General features: G+C 36.2%; 1 long non-coding RNA gene and 1 pseudogene across 2 annotated transcripts; both read right to left on the reverse strand.

Moving 5' to 3' along the window:
- Positions 1-14,566: 14,566 nt before the first annotated feature.
- LOC149204813 (uncharacterized) lies at positions 14,567-22,591 on the reverse strand. 2 transcript variants are annotated; one of them, XR_016251807.1, is made up of 3 exons: positions 22,303-22,583; positions 19,668-19,784; positions 14,567-14,812 (listed from the first exon to the last, which is right to left on the reverse strand). It is a non-coding gene; the product is annotated as an uncharacterized LOC149204813 (long non-coding RNA). The 2 variants fall into 2 exon arrangements; XR_016251808.1 differs by lacking the exon at positions 19,668-19,784 and having other exon boundaries at positions 22,303-22,591.
- LOC149204814 (protein BOBBER 1 pseudogene) lies at positions 15,335-17,859 on the reverse strand (annotated as a pseudogene).
- Positions 22,592-24,732: the final 2,141 nt, after the last annotated feature.

The following is a 24,732-nucleotide window of genomic DNA, read 5'->3' on the forward strand; positions in this document are numbered from 1 at the left end:
AGAACATTATTGCATTCTCATGGTCTTTGGGTATTTATTACTGATGGGTGTCAAGAGCCTATTGATCATGTGGCGGAGATGGTTCTTTCAAATGTTCAACAAACAATGTTGAGAGAACAGAAAGAAGGGAAATAAAGCTCTTGACCTTATTCAACAAGGCTTAGATGATGTGGTATTTTTAAAATTCTCAAATGTAGAATCTTCGAATAAGGTGTGGGATTGTCTTGAATCTTATTATTAGGGTGTATCGAAAGTGAATAATGTCAAGTTGCGGAATCTAAAAAGAGATTTCGAGAATCTAAAAATGAAAGATAGTGAAACCATCAATGCATAAATTATGACTCAATTCATGAGTGTTGTTAATCAATTGGGACAGTATGGATAAGTCCTCTCAAACAAGAGAGTGATCGAGAAAGTCCTTCAAAGTTTTGCAAAGAAATTTGAAGTGGTTATTGTATCCATATAAGAGTTCAAGGACACAAGTGAAATAAAAATTGAAGAGTTGATTGGTTCATTGATTGCACATGAAACTACGATGTCAAGATACGATGATAGCACGTTGGAGAATGCCTTCAAAGATTAGGTGAAATTTAATAGAGGAAGAGGTAGAGGAAGATCAAGTAATAGAGGAAGGGGCGATAGAGTATCTGATCAAAGACGTCTGCCAAAAAGTTATGATCATGAAGAGAAATCTCAACAGTGTCTTTCTAATTTAAGGGGGAGTAACAATAGTGTTGGGTCAAGAAAAGGTATGTTTTCTCCTTGGTAATAGATTTATTTAGCGCTCATCCTCATATGATTATCTATGTTTATGAATAAAAGTAGAGGAAATAATAGCTAAAGTCAGGTAAAAGTAATCAGTAACAAATTTGACGAATCTAAGCATGAAAACCTAATTTTTCGTATCTTTATGTGTAGAAGACACAAATTGGTCGATACTTGCTCAATCGACAGAACAACAACATCTCATAAGGGAAATAGGTGGCGTCAGAGGCAAGGCAGGACAACAGAAGATCGGGCAAACCAATGATTATTTTATGACAGAATTAGATCAAGTATAGTGAAATCCTCAGGATCCCCTGATCTTGAGGATTCAATTTTATCTATTTACTTTCTAAATGTAATATATAAGGCCAAAAGGAAAAACTACATGGAGTTTAGAATTTCACAGTTTGTAATTATTATTTTGGACATATAATACTTTTATCTTGGATGATGTAACTTGGTTACTTATTTTAATGAAGAAAGACTGTGTTTAACTCATACTTATATTCTGAGTATCTCTTAGCAGAGACTTCTGGCGACTCTGGGCCCAGTCAAGAGAAGATCTACTGCTTCACCTATGTCATAATATTTTCTATTTTATTCTTTACTGCTTGTTAATGTTAAGTTAATATTACTTTTGATTATCGTAAGGATTGTCAATTCAATTTTCTTTTGTTGTTCATTCGAGATTCAGATTGATCCGTGTGTTATATATGAGTAATTCTTTTGATTGAATTGGTTATGCTAGTTTCAGCTTAGATCATTGTTCATTTCAAGTAATGTTATCATAGATTTCAGAGATAGAATTGATCACTCTATGCTTATACAGTCATTTTCTATTCAGATATCTTTTGTTATTTCAGTATCGTTTATTGTTCAAATAGGATTTGTTCTTCAATTCTGATTTGTTGTTCAATTATCATTGTTGTCAATTGTTACAGTTATCTTTCATCAGTGAGCGAGTTAGCTTCAATTATATTTAAGACTACCAAGCGTGATTATTTATAAGTTGTATTTAGATCCATTCGCTTTCATGATAGGTTAAGTAGAATTGTAGAGTATGTTATGAATTTATTTCAGAGTTACTTCTTTTAGAAATTTTTGGATTGAGTTTGAAGAAGATAGTCATTAGCAATTGGAATGATTTATTATTAGTTAACCTCTCAATTTACTGCATATATAGTGCTGACACTCTTGAAATAAAAAGACTTGCCTTGGGTAGACAATTAATGTAGGAATTAATATTGCAAGTAAAAAGACATCTTAGTGGACCAACAATTTGGTGTTGTTGTCCGGGAGAGTGTTTCAAAGTGATTTCCTTTTTATCTTGCTGCAAAAGAATTGGGTTTTAAAAATGGGAGGTAAGAACCTGCCTACCTAGCAAGTAAAGTGCTTTCTTACCAGCCCACTTTTCAGCAAAAGCTTAGAGGTTAAATAGGAATTGGTTTTTCCTGGTTGTATCTGGAAAAATTCCTACTGTAATCTCTCAAGCAGCAGGCTCACCATCTGTAGCTTACGTTGAGATTCAAAGCCAAATTGGAGGATTTGAACAGAGTCTTAAAGCTACAACAAGTTTACATTCAGGTCCTCTACAAGAGGGAAAATCATGTAATTTAAGAGAAGGAGGAAGAGAAACCAGTGGAACTGCTAAAGCAGGACCTCAGCTATCTAAACAAGGGTCTCCTTTGGTCTTAGATATAGGCAGTGATGCAAAGCCATCTCAGGTTGCTAATCCTCTGCTTACTCAAAAAGAACCCCCTAAAATCCCTTAAGGGTATTGGCACATCTTTGACCAAATGGAAAATAAACCACCTCAAGGTCAAACTTCGACATTGGAATACCCCATAGTCGACCAAGTGGCCAATTCCCCAATGAAGGCTATTCTTCCGTAGAGAATCCAAACTTTTCATGGGATGACCACAGAGGATCCTAATTCCTTCTTGCTTGAATTTGATGTCCACTACAAAGGGTATGACTACACCATTGACCCCCAAAAGCTAAAAAAATTCCCTTCTACTCTGAAAGGAGCAGCTCTAAGATGGTTCATGGGTCTGGGTGGATGTACTATTAATTCTTGGGAAGATATTAAAACCTCCTTCCTCACAAGATACTAGGACTTTTGCAAGACTAGGGTGCTAAAAGATGAAATCTTTAAGATGGTTGTAAAGGATAATGAAACTCTAGAAGAATACGTCGAACTGTTTCATTATAACTTGCGGAGATCTCCACACACCACCCTACCAAAAGAGGTCCTAAGAGCTATCTTAACTAAAGGAATGAAAGAGGAGTGGTTAGAAACTCTAAATTTAATGGGGAAAGGAGATATTTCTCAGGAAGATTATGATAAAATCATTCACTTGTGTATCAGGTGTTCGCGAGAAAGCACATGCACATGAGTAGAAAGTCGAGATCCCATGAGAAGGGGAAATAAACCACACAGTGGAGGTGTAACACGAATGGAAATTGGTAACCTCCTGGAAGATTTCAAAACGGACATCCTGGGCACCCTCACAATGTAAGGGGATGTCCTACAGGTTAAACAAAAACAAGCTTTAATAGAAAAAAACTTTGCCATTTTCTGCCCACGTTGCCGGAAGAAGCGCAACCAATGGGAGTCTCCATTAGACATGGTTCAGACATGTGACAACTGTACCGACGATCACGCCACTAAAAAATGTCCATCCCTTCCAGGGCTGAAAGTAGTGTTTAAGGAAGCAAAAGAAGAGATAGAGCCAGTATATCTAATGAACCAACCTCGATAGTGGAAGGCCAAACCTCCAGGTATGTCACAAGATGCATCCCAGTTCTTCCTTTATTCATAGTTTAATCAGCAACATAACATTGGGGCAACATGGAAAGGCTAATCAAACTACTTGAATTGGAAACCTCAGCCATTTGATATGACACCATGGTCAACTCAATCTTTTCCGAGTAATGGCTGGCCAAATTCTCCCTTTACTCTTGTTTGGCAAGGCGATCCCTATCAATCTGAGTGGCCTACCTCCACTTCTCAAAATCTAAATTGGTCTACAAATTGGCAGCGACCTTTGGGAATATCCAATAATCCTATGGGGACAGGTCCTCAACCTCAACCCACATTGTCATCTCCTTATCCATTACAACAAAATACTCAACCTCTTCTGTGCCCTCAACTTCCAGCCCAACCGAATTCGAATCCTAATAATAGATTGGTCGAGTTGGTGCAAATTATAGAAAGCTCAGACTATGAGATTGAGCAAAAATAATGTATTGAACTTAGATTAGGGTTAGGAGTATCATCACCCGTGAGGAAAACAGGGATCAACCAACAATTGAGATCGAAACACCACCAGTACATATACCATCACCTATAATTGATACTGAAATGAAACAAGGAGAAGAGACAAATCATCATCAAGATTTGGAGGAACTCATAGTCACTTCTCCCCTTTTCCCCGAAAGGTTAACGATACCTAAGCCGATTGTTTACCCATATTTTGTTCTCGTAGGTCAACTAAAAAATCTTTGTATAAAATTATCTCTCCTCCAGGCCATCGAGGACATTCCCATCTATGCTAAAACAATTAAAGAGTTATGTGTGAAGAAGCTTATGAGGAAAGAAAAAACTTCACCCACCATTCATGTTGTAGGAACCTTATCTGAATTACTCATGGGAGGGGAAACTCCAGTAAAGTATGAAGATTTTGGGAATCCCATAGTGACAGTTCAAATATATGGCCGCTCTTTTCCCAATACGCTAGTTGATCTGGGTGCGACCATTAACATTTTAACAAAAGAAACCTTTCAAGCACATGGCATTACAACCCTGGAACCAACCACCACCTTACTAGAACTTGTTGATCATTCGGTGGTAAGGCCAGAAGGAAATCTACAAGATATTATAGTTTTTGTTGATTCATGGGAATATCCAGTAAATTTTCTTGTTATAAACCCGAAGGATCGATTGGATGGGCACCCTCTGATACTAGGCCGACCTTGGCTGGCGACAACTGATCCATATATAGGCTGTCGGGAGGGCAACATGACTATTACAAAGGGGGATGCTATAAAAAAATCTTGTTTTATATCCCGCTACCAAACCAAGTTTGTCCATTATAAAAATATGTAAACAACCACCAACATACGTGGAAGAAATCATCCTTTCACCACTCACAGTAGTAGAGGTACTAGAATTCAAAGATCAGGCTGAAGATGACATTATCAACAATTTCATCAATCAACCAGTTAATGTGAGAAATTTCAAGTGACAAATGCTGAAAGGAATTCTTGATAATGAAGCCTTGGAAGATCCCTTGAAGCATAACGATGATAAACACATCCAAAGGACTGTTGTTCATAACAGCAAACGGGTGGAAATTGAACCAGGAAAAGTTTTAAACATTAATGATAGCTTGGACTCTGATCAACAACAAAAGCTCATTCAAGTCCTACAACCATTATGAAGGTCTTGGGAATCCCATAGTGACAGTTCAAATATATGGCCACTCTTTTCCCAATACGCTAGTTGATCTGGGTGCAACCATTAACATTTTAACAACAGAAACCTGTGAAGCACATGGCATCACAACCCTGGAACCAACCACCACCTTACAAGAACTTGTTGATCGTTCGGTGGTAAGGCCATAAGGAACTCTACAAGATATTATAGTTTTTGGTGATTCATCGGAATATCCAGTAAATTTTCTTGTTATAAACCCGAAGGATCGATTGGATGGGCACCCTCTGATACTAGGCCGACCTTGGCTGGCGATATCTGATCCATATATAGGCTACAGGGAGGGAAACATGACTATTACAAAGGGGGCTGTTGTAAAAAATTCTTTTTTTGTATCCCTCTACCAAACCAAGTCTGCCCATTGTAAGAATATGTAAACAACCACCAACATACCTGGAAAAATCATCCGTTCACCACTCACAGTAGTAGAGGCACTAGAATTCAAAGATCAGGCTGAAGATGACATTATCAACTATTTCATCAATCAACCAGCTAATGTGAGAAATTTCAAGTGACAAATGCTAAAAGGAATTCTTGATAATGAAGCCTTGGAATATCCCTTGAATCATAACAATGATCAGCACATCCAAACCACTGTTGTTCATAACAGCAAACAGGTGGAAATTGAACCAGGAAAAGTTGTAAACATTAATGATAGCTTGGACTCTGATCAACAGAAAAAGCTCATTCAAGTCCTGCAAAAATATAAAGGGGCTTTTGCCTAGGATTATCCCAATATGAAAGGTATAGATCCAAAGCTGTGTACACATTACATCTATACTGAAAAGGATGCTCAACCTATCCGACAAGCTCAGCAGAGATTGAATCTACACCTTAAGGATATTGTGAAAGAAGAATTACAGAAGCTGCTGGTTGTGAATTTCATTTATCCTATTTTGGATAGCAAATGGGTTTCTCCATTGGTGGTTGCCCCAAGAAAAATGGGAAATGGTGTATCTATGTAGATTATTGGTAATTGAACAAGGCAACACAGAAAGATCAGTTCCCTCTCCCATTTATCGATCAAGTCCTTGATACCTTGGTAGGGAAGCATTTATTTTCCTTCCTAGACGACTTCAATGGCTACAATCATATTCAAATCACTGCTGAAGACCAAGACAAAAAAACCTTCACATATCCCTAGGGTACGTTCTCTTACAGAGTATTACCATTTGGCTTGTGTAATGCCCTAGCCACGTTTCAAAGAGATATACTCAACATTTCTTCCGACCTGATAAATGAAGGAATTGAGGTATATATGGATTACTTTACTCCATATGGGGATGACTTTGATCAAGGATTGTAAACATTAGAAAAGGTTTTAGAACGATTCATTTCTACCAAGTTATGTTTAAGCAATGTCAAGTGTCACATGATGATGACCGAAGGTGTAATCTTGGGACATTATATTTCTACATCAGGGATGCAGGTAGTTCGAGCAAAGATACAGGTAATTCTTTTACTACGTACCCCCTGTACTCAGACAAAGGTACGTAGTTTCCTGGGATATGTAGGCTATTACTGCAGGTTTATTAAAAACTTTTCACAAATAGTTGCACCTTTATATGCTTTAACTGGAAATGTTGATTTCAAATGGTCTGACAAATGTGACACAGCTTTTACAGGTTTAAGGAAGCTAGTCTTGATGGCACCAGTATTACGTGGACCAAACTAGGAGCCGCCTTTTCACATATCCACGGAAGCATTAGATGCATCTATAGGCACTGTCCTCGGCCAGGAAGACGACATGAAGACTTATTCTATATATTATACTAGCAAAAATCTTACTCTTGCAGAACATAATTATACAGTAGCAGAGAAATAATTCTTAGTTGTTATTTATGCAATAAACAAATTTAGACACTACATAACTGGCTACCAAGTTTTTCTATATGCTGATCACTCTACCATTCGGTATTTAGCTAAAAACCTATCACAAATGGTCAAGTGACTTATTGGCTATTTCTTTTGCAGGAATTTGACATTACTATGAAGGATCTTCAAGGGAAGGAAAACCTAGTTGTTGATTTTCTGTCTTGAATCCCAAAGGTAAATGATCCACTGGTAGTAGATGACCAATTCTTAGATGAACATTTGTTTGCTGTGATAGTCAAGACACCATGGTACGGAGATGTGTCAAGTTATCTGGTAGTAGGGAAGTTGCCCAGGCATTTCACACAGGGTCCGATATGTGTATACGTAGATGCATTCATGAGGATGAGATTTATGAAATCCTGAAAGGTTTCCATTACGAGCCCTGTGGAGGACAATTCATTGATCGAAGGACAGGGCACAAGGTACTATAGATGGGCTATTATTGGCCCAGTATTTTTAAAGATGCTAATATAATGCCCAAGATTGTGATAGCTGCCAAAGGATGGGCCAACCTAGCCAATCTGATGAAATGCCACTGCAACCCCAACTAGTCATAGAACCCTTCGAATGATGGGCATTGGACTTTGTTGGCCCATTCCATTTGCCATCGAATCAGAAAGCCTACATACTAGTTGCCACAGATTATGTGACGAAATGGGTGGAAATAATAGATTTACCAAGAGCTACAGAGGAAGTTATGATTAACTTCCTCTTTGGGCTATTCGTGCGGTATGGTTTATCGCGGGAAGTGATAACAGATGGGGGAGGGAAATTCGTAGGAAACAAGATTACTTCCACTCTCAGAAACCATCACATTACACATAAGATCACTTCCCCGTATCACCCGTAGGTGAACGAGTAGGTCGAAAGCACCAATAAGGTCATTGAAGCGATTCTGACCAAAACAGTCTCAACACATCAGCGAGACTGGGCTGCTAGACTGCCAGAGGCCTTGTGGGCCTATCACATGACTTGGAAGAATACTATTGGATACTCTCTGTACCAACTCGTGTTCGGAAAAGAACCTAATTTTACGATCGAATTCAAAATAAATAATAAGAATGGCTCATGAAGTGGCGCTGGATTTAACGGAAGCCCAAATTAAGCGACTTCAACAAATCAACGAACTAGATGAAGCTCGACTGCTAGCTTTGCAATGGACTACAATTATTCAGCAGTAAAGGTCAACGTGGCATGACAGCCTTATAAAAAAGAAGACATTTCAAAAAGGGGATTGGGCACTCCTTCACAGCTCCAGATTCTAGGATTTTCCGAGCAAGTTGCAAACAACATGGCTCGGCCCTTATGAGATTCAAGAAGTACATAACAATGGCACTCTTGATTTGACTACCATTGACGGGTTTGGCAATTCTTTTAATTTGAATGGGCATCGGGTGCATCTCTACCACAAACCACTCACCAAGGAGACTTTTTGCCAGTAGGTACGCGAGGACCCCTGCATGCAAATCTTAGCTGCAGAGAGTGATGACCCCGCAACTTTTCTTTCAAAAAACTGAGATTTTCTTTAAATTGTAAATAATGTATATATTATTTTTTATTGATTGTAATTTAGTTAGGTATCACCATGTAAATATGAGGATTTTTCTTGTTTTAGGTGCTTGATAAGTGCTATTCAATTGATTGAACGATTGATGTTCAATCAATTGAACATCACTTATGTTTATGTGTGTGTTGTTGTTCAGTCAATTGAACAATTGTTGTTCAATCAATTGAACAACACTTATTTTTGTGTGTAAGAATTGTTGATCAATCAGTTGAACATCACTTATTTTCGCTTGAGTGTTGTTGTTCAATCAATTGAACAATGATTATTATTTTGTGTGGGAATTTTTGTTCAATCAATTGAACAACATTTTGCATTTTTTATTTTGTTTTTCAAACGATTGAATGATTGTTGTTCAATCAATTGAACGACACTTCTACATTTTTTTTATATTTGTTGTTTAAACAATTGAACAATTATTTTTCAATCGATTGAACATCACTTTTGCACTTTTTATTTTTTCAATTTTCGTTGTTCAAATGATTGAATGATTATTGTTTAATCGAATGAACATCACTTTTGAGTTTTTATTTTCAATTTTCATTGTTCATATGATTGAATTATTTTTGTTCAATCAATTGAACAACACTTTTGCATTTTTTCCTATTGATATTTGTTGTTCAAATGATTGAACCATTGATATTCAATAGATTGAAAAACACTCTTGGGTGATTTCCTTTCAATTTTTCCGTTCAATCGATTGAACAATTGTTGTTCAATCAATTGAACAACAATTTGGTTTTCCTTTCAATTTTGTTGTTCAATCAATTGAACAACAATTTTGTTTTTTTTTTCAATTTTGCTGCTCAAATGATTGAACAATCTTTGTTAAATCAATTGAACGACACTTTTGTGCTTATTACAGGATGAACTGTGATTTCTTTTATTGATTCATTGTAGGTCATTGTGCCATCTTTCTCTTTTTCTTTTATGTTTTGAATAAACACCATCTGAGTTGATTCGTGCCTAACATAAATAAAAATAGTAATGTCAATACCATTATGACCTATGAAGCCTCTTGACTCTCTATAATGACTTGATATGGTGCATCTCTATAATGACTCTCTAAACATCATTTCTTTGGACACATCATAAAATGATTCTTTATTTTCAAACCATGTTGGCTTATTTACCACACTTTCAAATGGCCAATCCCTTTGATATGATGAGATGGGGATAAAAGTATAAACTTTCCTTGGCATATTTTTACTTCTTACACCATGCCTAACTCTTAAGGAGCAAATGAGCCTCCCTCTTTTTATAAAAACATCAAAGATAAAAAGTGAAAATAAATACATATGAAAATGCAACAAACATTGTCTTAAAGAGGATAGGGGGTCTCATCATGAGTCAGCCTACCATGATCTTAAGGATGTAACAGCTGACATTCCATTTTTGGCCACTAAACCAAGGTAATGACCTTCTTGATGACTAAAATTTTCAAAAGGATAGGGGGTCTCATTACGAGCTAGCCTGATCACTTTATTATATCTTGGTGAATGGAACTATGGTCATCTGGTCACCATGCCAGCATAGTGGTCTCTTTATGGTAGGAAAAGAAGAATCATCTACATACTAAAAGGAGGACTCTAGCTCATTATTGGGGTTAAAAAGCAACCCTGTTGAGGCTATGAATGCTTGCTGGCAAAAGTGGCTCTGCTTGTTGTATTGGAGTATTATTTTACACTGTCAAATGCTCTCTATTCTATTGCCACATATGGATTCATTTCTAAGGAAATTTCCCATTTTAACAGCACTCTTACAAGCCAACATGCATGGTAACTTATGTTATATATTCATTATATTATATTTGTCCAATCACTTTATGACAATGATTACTACTTACCGTCAATTATGCGTTTATTACTAATACCACTTAAGGTGAAAATAGTTTCACATAATGATTTAAATATCTGTTTTTATTTTTTCGGCCATTTTTACCTGTGATACATGTATTGCTTTAATTGGTTTGTCATAGATTGCGCTGCTTTTATGGATTGGTTTCCTGCATTTATGAATTATCAATTCACGCGCTTTCTTTTCACATTCTTGGCGGACGTGGATGCCCTTTTCCCATTGGAGGGGTGATGGTCTACCTATGAACAACGTGTGTGACAGTTATGGATAATTGAATGATAATTATTAAATTGATTTCCGGGTAAAGGATTGCATGATGATTGGGTATGTGTAATAATTATCAAGGTATTTCCGATTGGAGGAACGATGGTGACCATTATGGATGGCATGCAAGTTGATTATGAGCCTGCATCAAATATGATTGACGAGACAAATGACTTGACTGTATATGTTGTTAATTCCCAAATCAATGTCATTTTCCTGTTAATTTCTTTAATGATCTTTGGTGTTGTTCTAAATTGCGAAAGTGCAAGAGAATTCCATGCAGGTGAACTAGTCGCAAGAACAGAACAGCCATGGGAGGTAGAGCTATCCCAAATGAACCCACAGTACTCATGGTATCTGACTACGCTCGTACAATTATCAAGCGCGCTCGCTGGCTGCAATATATGAATAAATTGCAGGGACTTCACGAAGAAATGACACTCGAATTCTTGCAGAATTTGTAGAACGGCAGCAACACAATAAGAGGTGGGACATAATGGTCTCTGAAGTGGTCATAGCCTAAGTCACTAGACTTCCGTATGAGGGAACAAAGTGGACAGACAAGCACGTCCTTCTCCACAATGCAGTGACAATGTTCCAGGACCCAGGTGCGAAATTAACGCGAACAAGGAAATGGATTCACCTTTCAACGTTAAGACAACCATGGCAGGAATTGGAAGTCATTGTGTAATGATACATCACATGTGATGGTCGCCAAGATATGGTAAAGCCCCGCTAATTCAAATTGTTAGCCATCCTAAAATAGAAAATTTCAGTTAATTTGTCGTTTTATTTTAATTCTCTATTACATGATGTCGCTCGACGAGTTAGGAAAGATAAGGACCCACGCACAATCATCAGTCATCATGGAGTGATAAAATTTATTATCATGCATGGAATAGCCTAGCAGCAGCTAACTTGGGACAATATTATAAATCCTACTCTGGCCCCACCTCTGGAAAATCCAGTAACAGAACAGCAAGGGCCTAGAACCCTAGGCCTGAGAAGGACACTGAAGAGGAAAAATTCCTTTGTGCCCTTGAACCCTGCAAAACACAGACGCTCTATGCGGATGAAGTCCCAGAGACATACCCCAATTCAAACAAATGATGCCCGACCATCTCGCACACCACCTCCAAATCCGTTGAATACCCCTTTGCAAGAATATGAGGAAGAGGTGGCCAGGCTATTGGAAAACACAAGGATGTTTGGCGAGGGAAGAGAACAATCTAAGGATGTTGAAGGACAGAATTGTACCCCCAACCAGTCTTCCTCTGCCGGTAGCCCTAGTTGTGATCAAACCCTGCCATTTACTAATTTCTTGGAAGAACAGAGCGAACCAGTCGCTTCTGTGGAAAAACCCCTTGGAGTCGAGGTGCATGAAGAAGAACCCATTAGAGAAGAAAATCAGACAACAGATACTAGTCAAATGGACCCCCCAGCTGAAGAAAATCTTGCAGATGAAACCCTAGAAGATGAAAATCAACTAGGCAATACTATTTTTTCTAAGTCCCCTGAGGATGAGGCCTACCTAGAAGAAAACTCAGAGAACGATAACTACTCAGGAGACACCATTTTATTGGGGTCTCCTGAGAGAAAAATTCATGACGAAGAAGAGCTAGAAGGTGAAGCTCCATTGGGAGACACAGTTCCAGTTGAAACCCTCCCTGATGCTGACACAATATCACCCGAGCATGAACCTGAGGAAAATGCAGTTGCACCACCACCAGTTGGAAGTCCCAGAATAAAGAAGTCCTACAAGGACAGGCTCATAAAAATTCTTAAAAAATATAGAAAACATAAGAGAATAATTGGGCAGCTAAGACAGTGGTTAAAAGAGGCAATCACAACCAGAAAATTGAAAGTGGAAAAGGAGACCACAGGACACTACAAGAAAAAAAGACATTGGTTAGGGGTGAAAAATGTCACCATAATCTCATTGGTGACAGTCAAAAGAGTTTTCGTCACCAAAAACTAAACGTCACCAAAGGTGGCATTGTCAAAAGTATAGATGTTGTGGTGACATTCAAGGTCTGTCACCAATAATGATTTATAATGACGGATAGTGACCGTCGCCATTTATTATGAGCAATGGTGATGAACTTTAGCCTCAATTACCAAAGAGTTGAACATCACCAAAGATGGTGTCGCCAAAATTATAGGTGTTTTGGTGGCATTCAAGGTATGTAATAATTATAAAGAGGGATAGTGACCATCACCATTTCATATGAACAACAATGATTTATTGCGACAGACCTTTCATGGTCATCACTATTGATGCATATATTTGGCAACATTCATTGACCATCAGCATTTCATATCTTAGTGAGGGTTAAAAAATGTCATGATAAGCTCATTGGTGACATTCAAGGTCTGTCACAAATAATCACTATAATGACAGATAGTGATCGTCACCATTTCATATCAACAACAGTGACTTGTGGTGATGGACCTTTCATGGCCATGAGTATTGATACTTATATATGGTGGCGTTCATTGGCCGTCACCATTTCATATTATGGTGAGGGTCGAAAAATGTCACTATTTTCTTATTCGTGATGGTCAAAAGAGCCTCTGTCACCAAAAAATGATCGTCGTCATTCCATATCAATATCAGGGCACGATGGAATCAAACCACCAACCTCCTACTTGTAAAGCAGGTGCTCTTCCATTGAGCTATCACCCTTTAAAAAATTATAATTTAAAAAGCTAGACCTTGAAACTTTATAAATTGTAAATTCTACAACTTTCAATAAATTATAAAACTTAGAAATGTCTTGGCAAATGTTTTACTAAACAAGAAAAATAACATTGAAGTTGCAAGTCGCTACCTAATGGTTATGGAAGCTATGAAAAGTGGGTAGAAGAAAAAATAGTTACGTATAATAAACTCAATCTGTTCAATTGAATACTCAGTTAGAATTGAAACTTTGAATACATTTATAACCTATAAATGACCTATAACTATCAATTGCATCAAATGTTGTAAAGAAAGCATCATAAATGAATAGATTATGGAAGAAGAGCATTGATGAAGACAAATGCAATATGTCACAGTTTGAGTGAAAAAAAAAAATCTAATGTTTTTGCTACTAGGTAACTTTTTATAATTAGAACCTTTGTCTTTCCTTTATAACATAAAAATTCAGATAAAAAAAAATGTAGATATTTGAATGATATATAAACTTTTGTGCAAATGTAACGCGGATCTTCGTGGACCATGAACCACTAGAAGGCATATAAAATAAAAATAAAAATAAAATAAAAATTCAACCAAAGATAATGACCAAGGAAACATGTGATTTAGAATTTCACAAGTCCGCACTCAAAACATGACATCAACCAACCAATGAAAAAAATTGAAACTTATCAGAGTAAGAATATCTCTTTTCAGCAGTGGACACTGGACACCAAACAATAAGATAGTAATTAATTCAGTTTACGATAACAAAACATTGGGAAAAAAATGTGTTCAATTATCTACCAGTACAAAATGGATTTAATTCTGATGAAGCAAAAGAGTCGATACTAAATCACAAACAAAAATCACTCATAAAAGAATTTTTTGTAGTACTTTTGCCAACTCTTGGTGAACTTGATGAGAAAACTAATTTCACAACACAGCTTTTTTCAGCCAAAAAACATGGAGACAGGGGAATACTTTGCATATCTATTATAGGAGAGGGCATATTGCTAGAATTAAACACGTTGTACTGCTAAGGTATTCCAGTGACTTCACTTGGACATAAAGCAATAACTTCACCTTCATTCTTTAGTTGCTTATGTTTATTTGAATTTGACTTGTGACATTCTTTATCTGACAGGAAATCAGAATCATCGATGGTAATAAATTCATCCAACACGAACTTTGGATGTCCCACTAACATCTATTTTTTTGTTACCATGCCTAAAAACCATCGAGATCGCTGTCGATACTAGAATAATATATATGCATGCCGCTCAAGAACATATTCCTTATTAACCATTGTTACCTGACAAAAACCAAAGAGACAACACAACGTCAGTGTACACAAAATTCCCTACTGAAATATAATCATAACTTAGCTAAGAAGTCAACAAGATATTATTAATTAATAAACTTTGTATTTAGAAATCTTGTTTCTTCATACTTAAAAAATAATGTACATTGTACAACATATATGTCTGTTTATCCAGGGAATTATCTCATAACATATGTCATGCAGTAGCGATATATAGTACCTAAAGTAAAAAGACAAATTTACTCAAGAAAAAAAAAGTAGAAAGGAGCTTTGAAAACTATATGTTTGCCATCAAAGCTTTAATTAGTTTCACAAAAAACTAGTTGGAGTTAATCAAAATCAATCAAAGGAAAAGAACATGACAATGGCCAAAGTTGTTATTCATACAAGTTACAACTAAACCTAGAGTCACTATTTCCATTACAGATAACTGAAATTTGGGCAGTGGTCTAACAATAAGAGCTGATCAGCAGAGAAGACTCGTCAATACCATCATTTTTTTCCCACGGGTTTTCATGTCTCTGGATCCAGATCAGATAGCTTTCTATTCTCGAGTTCTACCTTTCAGGTACTGATTTCTAGCTCACCCTTTACAACACAATTCCACCACTCCATTTGATTTTGTTTTGACAAGACCTTCCCATCCTCTGTTTTCCATCAATCAATAACCAGCCATCGATGATATAAAGAATAACAAATACACAACAAAGGCCAAATTACTAGTGCAAAGAGCTCACCCCAAAAAAAAGAACATCCATGTAGGATTTACAAAACTTTTTCAAACCAAGCTCCTAGTAAGCCAATCAAAATATGAATATCCTTTTAATCAATGTAATCTCTGACTTAAAATAAAAGTGGCCTAGAATTGAATGTTATATCAACCATGTCAAGTAACTGACATCTGGTGACTCATGAGAAATACAAGCCATGCATATTGGATTAGTGAAATAATTGATCCGATAAAGCTCAAAATCAAACAGATGACTTACAACTAAGAAACACAAATAAATGACTTACAGCTAAGGCATGAGGTTGCTTTTAATCCCTACGGTTAGAAAACTCTTCTTTACATCACAGACAATGAAACTTTTTTCTGGTACTGGGTGGAAGTGATATTGTAACATTAACTTCTGATAGAGTCTGTGTCCATGAATACTTCTTAAGATCCGCCCCATTACCAGTATTTGGGGCTAGATAAGATACATGCAAAAACCATCAACAGGAAAATGAAATATAAATCCTTGTAAAAAAAGGGGAGGAAAAAAATAATATACAAATTGAAACAAATTGTGGGACAGCTCATTCCTGCAACATGATTATCTTGTCATGAACAATATAAAATGAAATCAGGAGAAACGTAATTTTAGCCGCAATTTGACAATCGTTTCCTTTTGCATATTCTATGAGCGATTGATGAAATAAGTCAGCTAAATCTTGCCAACATCAGGATTATAGTAAAACATAAAAAAACATTCCAATAGAAATATAATTCTAAACATAATTGTCTATACCATCAACTGGAAAATGAAATCTACATTCTTGTAAGAAAAGGGGAGGAAAAAAATAATACACAAATTGAAACAAATTGTAGGACAACTCATTCCTGGAACATGATTATCTTGTCATGAACAATAAAAAATGAAATCAGGAGAAATGTACTTTTAGCCACAATTTGGCAAACATTTCCTTTTCATATTCTATGAGAAATTGATGAAAATGGTAAGCTAAAGCTAGTCAACATCAGGATTATAGTCAAGCATAAAGAACTGCTCTAACATAAATATAATCCTAAACATAAGTGTCTATACAAATAAGTATTTACTATTTATTGAGAAAATTGTATTTATGAAAATCTGGAAGTCAAATCCTTGAAATACCACAATTTATGGTACCACTATCTTACCACTATAAGTTGAGTATATACTAAAATCCATTTAGGAATTTCTTCAAAGTTCAAACAATTAATATGTAGCCTAAAAAACGTTAGAATTCAAAAGGAGATATCCCAAAGCTGTAGAGTACATATCTCACATTTATATATCCTAATTTCCAGATATCGAAATGACACTTTTTGGCATACTATTGTGAATTCAACCCAAACTGCTAGATGAAAAATATTGATGGTTGTTATTGTAATATAGAAGTTTTATACATGCATTTATTTAAATAGTTAGCTTGCAATCTCAAACATATCTAAGGATGCACACAATACGTTGCACTTTTAGTGTGGGTGTGTGAACAATGTCATAACAATACTTCTAGCTATAGTACAAGCATTTCACTCTTGCCTCTGTTGTATGATATGGACATTTGTCCTTCAAATTGAGTTATGAGACACAAAAGCGCTTTCACGCTTATGGTAAAATGTGGTTGTAAATGCATGGTGAACTCTCTTAGCACAAATATGATCTTCGTATGGTATTGGATTCTCAGACTAGTGCCAAGTTTAAGGGTTCCAAAGACTTTAGATTTTAACTATACGATATGGTGCAAGATATGCTTCATGTTAACATATTCTTTAGGATTTTTCATGTTGGAAAACATCCAAATCTGTGTCCAGGAAAACTCAAGTTAAATGGAATAATGAGTCTGGTTGAGGAAGCAATTACTAGTGCCTTGATTTGTTGGGTTAATGGGCTAGGGATTATTGACGGGAACATAGAGGTTGTTATTGGTAACCCTAGAAAAATCCCAACCTTTCCTTTAAGCCTTGAGGATGTGGTTGAACCACTTCCCAATCAAATTGAAACAATGTTGTATAGTGGTTCCAACCTCATTGGATTTCTTATGAACAAAGTAGAAATTAGATACCATTCAAAATTCAGCAGACTTAATAGCTTTCAAGATTTCAAAAATGGTAGGATCGCATGTTTCCATTGGATTATGTCATGTATGAGGGTATGGAACTAGAATTTAATCAAAAGAACCAAACCCTCAATGTACCTTTATGTTTGTAACTTTGTAGTATTGATTGTTGAATTCCTCTATCATGACCCTAGTAACAAATATGTACCTTCACTCAAGCTGGGCATCATCATGGACGTGTGATTCTGGTTTCATTGTGTTTGAGCCTAAGGTAGCCCCAAGCTTAAACATGACCCTTTTCTAGTTGTAGATGAACCTTTAACGGAATCTATTTTGGAGAAAGAAATCCTAAAGTTAGGTCCCTCTAGATCCACATCCCCATCCTTTAAAGGCCCTTATCGATATTCTTCTTCTATTTGGGAGATAAAACCCTCTCATGCCAGTAAGGTGATTGAACCACATTAAAAGTGATGCTGGATGCAAACCTGCATCTGGCCTATCCACTTTGTCACTCCATCCTATTGACACATATCTTGGACTCAGCATTGACTTGGCAAATCCAAGGAGCAAGAGTGTGACTTAGACTTGGGAATAACTCATGAAAGATTCAACATAAAACTCAACAAATGAAAAAATACCCACAATATACTGAAATTTAAAATATGTAAAACAATTCATTCCATGATAAATCCATGTCATATCTCTGGTCATGGAACTCATTGTTAGAGAAGTAGTGGAGGGAGAGGATATAGTGGAGAAAATCAACATAAATATCCCATTTATTCTCCTCACTAGAAGTGTGTCACAAAAGTAGGATATTGGGTCAGTTATGGAAGCTTTTGTTGCTTATTTTGTTGGTGAGATTGGTAGTTCTTCCAGCAATGGTGCTGACAATTATTATGACCAGTCAGAAGGTGGATTAGATGATGTTCTGTTGGAGAATGTGAAGGGTGGAGAGATGAGGAGTGCGAGATCTTTGTTGCTTATTTTGTTGGTGAGATTGGTAGTTCCTCTAGCAATGGTGCTCACAATTATTATGCTCAGTTGGAAGGTGGATTAGATGATGTTTTGTTGGAGAATGTGAAGGTTAGAGAGATCAGGAGTGCCAGATCTTAGAACTTTTCAAATTAGCTCAATTTTTGTAATTTTAATATTTTTCTTTTATGATTATATAAATTTTTATAATGATGGTTTATGGATTTCTGATGATATACATAATGTAATTTTAATATTTTTCTTTTATGATTATATGAATTTTTATAATGATGGTTTATGGATTTCTGATGATATACAAATCTAGTGTTTAAATACTAATTAGATCCGATTTAAAGATTCAGTTCTTCTAAAAATACCTAAATTTTTAATAATTTTGTAGAGAGAGAAATAGAGATAGACACTGCATACCCAAGAAACCTAAATTTGGAACCTCTACCACACCCACGCACAACCCTCCCTGCAATCCCTACATGCATCCATGATTCGTATAACATTTGGACGTAGTAAATTAACAAATTTTGACCATAGCATTTAAACAAATTTTCACGCAAATCTTGAAGTGAACAATGATATACTTGAAAATTGTACAAGCGTAGCGCATTTTAGCCAGAATTAATCATATATCAATCAACTCAGACTAGCCATTAATACCACCCTGTGCACCAGAGTCATCTTTTGTGTGTTGTGTATTTTATCCTATACCATGTTTTATATATTATAGACTATACCCATTATGTCTTATATGACTCAATATCAATACAATCACTCTTGATCACCCTTTTTCACTTGTTCCTTGTTCTACTTGTGATTGCTTTCGTAACTAAACAGAGCAACCCATATACCCGTTGAGCTAGAAATACTGTCAGATGAGAAGAAGATGCTTGTACATGTAAAAGAAGAACGAGGAACTTAAGATGTTTGTATTTAGTCCATTAAGACCTCATTGGCATTACAAACCAGTAGAAGAGAAAAACTGAAGAAAATTAATGAAATGTGATACGGGTTTTTCAGACATATAGAATTTAGATAGAAAGTATCACGCTACCTTACTTCTGCAGGGGATCTCCAATCGAAGGCTTTAGTTACGGTCAGAGATGCCAGAGCCTCAATACTGACTTGGTTGGCTCCCTCTGCCATCAGTTCAATTGCAACGAAATACCCACTGACAAAAGCCACATAAAAAATCTAAGGAAAGGTTCATGGAAGATACCATAGAGGAACTCTAGCCTTCCACATTGGAATTCTAAAAATGTGCACCAATGTTGATGAAAGATGACTAGTTGGGTTACAATTATAGGGATCATATAGAACTACATTGGGAGGAAAATTTACAGAAAGGAAGCACAATAGAGGGAATACTTACCAGTATTCAGAATTTAGTGTTGAGCAGAAACCACAAGTCATGGAGGAGTGGATGGGTCAAAGTTTTGAATAGAATCCACAAGCTAGGGAGGAGTGGATGTGTGGGAGTATTGAACACAATCCACAAATCAAGGAGTGGAACAGTGGGAGTTTTGAACAGAAACCACAAATCAAGGAGTGGACAGTGAGAGTTTTCCTTTTACCTAGAAATATGGTTCAGTAAATCTTGATGAGGAAGTTATTGAGAAACCTAACCTGAATGATATTACATACTAGAATAGTGATTTAGATACAAAAGACAACCATGATTACTACAATACAGGAAGGCACTTGCCTTCTATTACAGGTTTTGCAAGATCCTTAAATGCAGTTGGTCCACAAGTGCCCTCTTGGCCAAAGGATGATGAAGCAGTGACATCCAGAGCAGTATCACAGTACCAAGATCTGGCATCAGTAGAAGCTACTCCTAATGATGGTCTTTTATTAGTACCTTTTCTAAAGTACCAGAGGATTGCATTGGTTCAGATGGTTCTACAAGGGACAACCAACATACACTGTGCTGGTGGTATTCTTGCAGATGATTAGGGGCTTGGGAAGACTGTCTTAGTGATTGCTTTAATTTTGAAGGAGAGGCCTCCTAATAGATCTCTTCAGGAAGATTCAAATCAAGTAAAGGTTGAAACATCTGCTGTAAATCTAGATGAAGATGATGTATTGAAAAGGACCTACTAACCAAGACGGAGTTGGTGCCTAAGTTTGGCCTGTTGTCTGGGGTCCAAATCAAGGTCAAAGGTTGTCAAAAGATTTTTCTTCAAAAGGGACAGTGTGAAGATGCCTGGAAACTGATGAAATCTTAGAGAATAGAGTGGGAGAAATTACTCATATCCTTATCTAGCAGCTGAATCAATGGAAGCTCATACTGGCACCTTTGAGTATCTTTAGAAGTTTGGCAGCCGGAAAAAGGGTGCATGGAACTTTGAAGTAGTTCCTTGTATCAACCCCGATGAGCAAGAAAAGAGAGTTTCCATAGACCCTGTTCTTGGCATCTTTATCTTATATATATAAATTTCTCAATCATGGACTTGGTAATTTGATGCATTTGTAGCAGTCATTCAGCAAGGAAGGATATGGCTGTTCTTTTGTAATAATTTCATGATGACTTTTCTGAAACTGACCTGAAGGTTCCTAGAAGTTTGTTGTTACCATTGCTATGTGATAAGTCTCATTTCCCGTAAGGGAAGCTCATCATTCAAGGAAAAATGATCACCTGAAGCAAGGTTTTAGAGGGAGCTTTAAAAACTTTGATGACTTCTCTTGCCTAATGATTTCTCATGTCAGCCGAATATGATAACTCCGGTGATGGCTTAAAGGTTGTATATGATGACCCTATTCTTTATTAATGTAAGAAAAAGTGGAAATTAAGATGGATGACCTAGTCGTAATGCACTTAAAGGTTTGATGAAATGTAGAAGTTGTTGATCCCTGGTGCTCAAGGGGAAGCTAAAAGTTATGTGCAGTCATCATTTCCCAGGACCGACGACGGCTCAGTAACCTTAGGCAACGATCTCCCGAGTGCCTCTTGGATTGTTTCCTCACGTTCTGAGGTAATTGAACTTGAAGTGGATTTCTTACGACCATGGAGATGCCAGGTCCGTGAATGCTTTTCGCTACGAATATTTTTTTATCTGCGATTTATTCAAAAGTTCAGGTGTCTCCTGCGACTTCTTATTGAATTGATCTTACAAAGGAGGAATTATGTTTGGGTTGCCAAAGCTGATGTCAAGTTCATTGGATCAAGGCTTGTCTTTCTTTCCAAGTGATTCTGCAGCTTGCTCGCCAATATGTAGATTTACACAATTTACTGAAATGGAATTGAAATCTTATTGATAATTTCCATAGAATTCACCAAAACCAATGCAGTAAGGGTTAGCAGGATAGAAAATCCCCGAACAGCCAAAAGGGTTGATTTCAAATCTCATTGGGTAATGTTACCAGTAGAGCGTCGATGGTCAATCTGTAAAATTTCATAATTTCTTTAAGACATCACAGGTAATGCAGTAAGGGTTTGCAGGGTAGAAAATTGGCAAACATCCAGACATTTTCTTTCAAATCGCATTGGGTTTTGTTAAATAACATAATTTTCATTTAACATTCTGGCGTTCACCACATACTCTTTGTTCGAGATAAACGTTCAGAATCTAAGAGGAATTAAATAGATCTATGCAGTAATTTTGAAGGATGCATGTGATCTGGATTGAGCAATGAGAAAAGGTATTAGAAAAACTGTGGGAAGAGGCAAGAGATATGAATATATTTACTTGGTCAAGTAAAGTCTGGGTGACCTGAAGCTTTGAAGAAATCCCAGGATGCTCGAGCCTTCCATCTTTCGCTTCTCCGAATAGTCTTTCCTTCTGCAAACCCTTGAACCGGGTTCAAATCGAGTATTTTCAGCGCGTAAAACTATCGGCAGTAAAGAACAGGGATTGGAGGAGCTATTCTCTACTATACACTAAAGACAATCTACTCTAATCCAAACATAATAAACTAAATACAATCTACTCTAATCCAAATATAATAAATTATATAAGTCGTTCATATATGATACATAATAAAATCTCTCCAGAAAAAAGGTAGATTGTTTCTGTATCAAGAAAAGTTTACCATAGCCGCTTAAAAGGCCCACATTTTCAATTGGAAAAGCTGATTCAAAAGTCAACTACCACATAAGAAAATGGTTTGACAAAATAGTTTATTTTTTCCAATTTCGTAGAGAATACTTTATGTTAAAGGATACAAAATTAAAACTTAAAACTCCTTAAAGCGTAGACCGGGGATGAAATACTATAACCAAATTACCAATCACTCCATGAGATGACTTAGCATAAAATTTGAAAGGAGTGAAGCGATTTTTAGTAGATATTTTATTTTCTTTTTCATATTTCTTTGAATTTATTTTTGAAGATTTCAAAATATCATTTATTTTAATGAGGATGAAATCCTTTTTAATAAAAAAGTTGGAAAGCTGGATGTTACATATTTTCATGAATGTAATAAGATCATGAGAAATGTATTTAAGTCTATTCAAATCATCTTGGGACTTTTTCAGAATGAAATTTTGAAAAGCTTAAGGGAAAAATTATTTCACCGTAGAAAAAGTGAAAATGCCTTCATGGATGTTTTTTGTCCCCATGTTATCCATACATCTAATTATAACTATAGTGTCTATCTTAATTTGAAGGAATAGTTTCAACAAGGACATCGACGTGACCGTCAAGAAGTAATTTTCTTTGCTTAATATGATAGGAAAATTCATCTTCACTTATCATGTACCCACCCCCCTAAGTGGCATTAAGGAGGTGAGTTAATGATTTTTTTCTTCTTTGAGCACTATTATAGGGTCTCTTTTGAGCTTGTATATGTGTTCTACTCAACAAGAAATTTCCAACCATTGTATTCTTGCTTAATTATGAGACATATCTAGAAAGATATGACCTAAAAATTTCTTCAAGTTCTCTTTTTCTCAACCACACTAGCAATCATACTAGTGATGTGGCAACAAGTTCACCAAGCATTTGTACTACCATGTCAAAACTAGTATAATTCACCCTTGGGTTCACACTTGTTGAGACATTCATCTTTGCTTAATGTCTTATTGGGTTTGTTCTTTGCTTAATTTGATAGGAAAATTCATTTTATCTTATCATGTACCCACCCCCCTAAGTGGAATTAAGGAGGATTGTTAATGAATTATTTTCCTCTATAATTACTATTATAGGGTCTATTTTGAGCTTGTATGCGTGTTATGCTCAACAAAAAATTTCCAACCATTCTAATCTTGCTTAATTATGAGTCATGTGTAGAGATATATGACCTTATAAAGGTTTCTTCAAGTTCTCTTTTTCTCAACCACGTCGGCAATCATAATGGTGATGTGGTAGCAAGTTCACCAGGCATCTGTACTATGCCATGTCACAACTAGTATGACTCACTCTTGGGTTCACACTTTTTGAGACATTTATCTCTGCTTAACTTCTTATTAGGTTAAAAAGCTACTCCTCCACAACTCTATCACATTCTCCCCAATCTTCTCATTGCATCAAGCCTTTTAAACCATGTGACATAATGGACATGAATATTTAATCTATGCAATACATCACATAGGGGAAAATGTTATCCTATAGAGTATCACATCACACAAATTTTCTTTGTACGCAATAGACCTTTACATGTGTCTTCTATGTCCCCCACCTCTTCCTCCTTGCTCTTTTCTTCCTCTATCCCTTATCTTTTCCATTATTTTTCTTTCTCTCTTTCTTCATTCCATGATGAAACTATTTTATTGTGTGCAATCCCCTTTCATCATATTTATCACATCTAAAAAGACTATAGAAATGCAACAAGCAACCAAAGTGTGCCATATGTCAACCTCAAAGTTTGCAATAACCAAGTAAAGCACGCCACATGTCCTCCTAAAAGTTTTCAATGATATGACAATGTGAAACATTCCATGAGACAAAGATTTCCCAACTCGTGATATTCCAATGAGGGTCTACCACATGTCCCTTCAAAATTTCATGGCATTTCTCATATCGCACAATTTTTAGTCAACAACTTTAGTCAAGATATTAGTCTCATTATATCTAGGGCCTCAATATGACTTTCAAATATATATGATAGACTCTACTATGATTTATTGTAAACCCTAGATTCCATTTTTGATACACAAAGCGTTAGATATCAGTAATTCA

This window comes from Pinus tabuliformis, chromosome 1_2, assembly GCF_031772625.1.
Source record: "Pinus tabuliformis cultivar Carrire ecotype Pingquan chromosome 1_2, CPIR1, whole genome shotgun sequence".
Lineage (NCBI taxonomy): Eukaryota > Viridiplantae > Streptophyta > Pinopsida > Pinales > Pinaceae > Pinus > Pinus tabuliformis.